This window comes from Schistocerca cancellata, chromosome 3 (genome assembly GCF_023864275.1).
Source record: "Schistocerca cancellata isolate TAMUIC-IGC-003103 chromosome 3, iqSchCanc2.1, whole genome shotgun sequence".
Lineage (NCBI taxonomy): Eukaryota > Metazoa > Arthropoda > Insecta > Orthoptera > Acrididae > Schistocerca > Schistocerca cancellata.
In genome coordinates this window covers 3,372,231-3,374,489 of record NC_064628.1, presented here as the reverse complement: position 1 = coordinate 3,374,489, position 2,259 = coordinate 3,372,231, and the positions used below count along the sequence as shown (strand labels likewise).

The window sequence follows — 2,259 nt, the reverse complement described above, 5'->3', positions numbered from 1 at the left end:
ATTAAGATCGAAACCGCGTTAATTGTATGTTAGGTGTGTTGCATACTTATCAGGCGTCAGCTCATTTCGTTCGCTTTGTTTACCTTTGTTTACGTCTGGGATCAGTCTGTAACGAGATTCCGCTAGAAACCGGAAGCGGTAAACAGTCTAGAAACTGAGTAAGGGTAAATAAAGGGCCGCATAACCTATGGAACAGTTCTGTTCTGCGTAGGTATGCTGCTGTCTGTTACTTAAAAGGGGCCGCCACGGTGGTCGAGCGGTTCTAGGCGCTTCAGTCCGGAACGCGCGACTGCTATGGTCGCAGATTCGAATCCTGCCTCGGGCATGGATGTGTATAATGTCCTTAGATTAGTTAGGTTTACGTAGTTCTAAGTTCTAGGGGACTGATAACCTCAGATGTAAAGTCCGATACTGATCAGAGCCATTTGAACTATTTGTTACTTAAAAATAAACAGCATTTATAGCAAATTTGAAACTCTCAATATTTAATTCAGGTTTTATTCGAAAACTATGGTTTTTTAACGTGTAACACAGGGATGTTGTCGTAAAAATACAAAAAGTAACACGCATTTATCCTGTAGCGCTAGACAACGCAAAGTCCTCAGAAGAAGGTAAAATTAAAAACAAACCCAAAACAAGAACATATCAAACATCGGTTCAATGCTTCGCCGAGCTTATATGAATCAAGTTTCTGTTATTCATAAAAAACTGTCGCACCTATCAGTAATAACAGGAAACTCCTGCATTTCATCACGATGAATGTTCTACTCAGTACAAAAAACAGTAATAATAATATAGATTATGATGTTTATGCATGTAAATTGTACTGTCATTTAAAGTACTTGCTTTAGTTACTCAGAAGAGCAGAAGTTACGTGATCAATCAATTTTTATTACTTATAAAATGCAATTTATATTTTGTAAGGATGAAGAATACACAATGGCCTAACAGCGAACGATGTGCGGTTGTCATTATTTGCAAAAGAAACAAACATAAAAGGAGTCGTCGGCTCCCAGTTTCTTCTCACACATTCATTTATGTTTCTTTCCCGACGACTGCAACCAATACTACCCGTTATCGTATCATTTACTGCGTCGTTTATGAGGTGTAGCAAAACGACAAACCATAGTTTTGATACAGCGCGACTCTAGACGTAACTGAAGAAGCTTGTGCTGTCTTCCTCACTTATGGCCATCATCAACCCTTGACGATGTGATGCGTTATTATCGTGATGTCTCCTGGCACTCCGTCTTCATTCGACAAGTGGCCCATCGGAACCATCCGACCGCCGTGTCATCCTTACTGAGAATGTGGATAGGAGGGGCGTGTGGTCAGCACACCGCTCTCCCGGTCATTATGATGGTTTGCTGTGACCGTAGCCGGTACTATTCGTTCGAGTAGCTCCTCAATCATCACGAGGCTGAGTGCACCCCGAGAAATGGCAACAGCGCATGGCGGCCCAGATGGTCACCCATCCAAGTGCCGGCCACGCCCGACAGCGCTTAACTTCGGTGATCTGACGGGAACCGGCGTATCCACTGCGGAAAGGCCGTTGCCGATGTCTCCTGGAGATCACAACATTTCTCTCCAGTGTGTTTATGTCAAGACCATAACGCCTGCAGTGGGTGTCAAATGACTAATGTTAATAATAATTACGGTGATGAATCTTCTTCTACTTGTGAATTCTTGCGCCTTTAGATTCTGCGTCTCGTAATGTAAAGTGCCCTTCAACGTACGGGCGCAGTTGGGCTCGCTCCATCAATACTGGCGGTTTAGCGGCGTCGTGCCAGGTGTCAGTGGAGGGGAGCAAGACAGACAGCAATCCACGCTGAGGGTGAGACGGCACGCGGCAGGTAATTACTGGCCGCCGCCACGGGCCACAATTACTGCACATAGCACGCGTGCTGCGGCCCGGGGTATTGAGACCCCCACCCCCACCCCACCCCCCGATGCTAACTGTAAGCTAAGCTTCGGTGCCCAGTTGTCCATCATACGCAAGCCACTGGTCAACGCCGTATCGTCGAACTCGTGGAAGCGCTCTGCAGCCCGACGAATTTGCTGTTGAATAGCCGCAGCGCGCTATCCACGTATCTTGTGCTCTTTGGGACAGATCTCGGGATTTTTGACTTCCCACTTCTCTTGTCTAGGGGCTAAGTAGACACAGATTTCCAGAGGCACAGAGGGCAAGCAGTCAACAGGAAATACGCTGATTGACCAAGGGACGTGCGAAGGCAATGGGACAGCAGTTGGTCATCTCAT

General features: G+C 46.2%; 1 pseudogene; it reads right to left on the bottom strand.

Moving 5' to 3' along the window:
- Positions 1–1,439: 1,439 nt before the first annotated feature.
- Positions 1,440–1,557, bottom strand: LOC126177268 (5S ribosomal RNA; annotated as a pseudogene).
- Between the last annotated feature and the right edge of the window lie 702 nt (positions 1,558–2,259).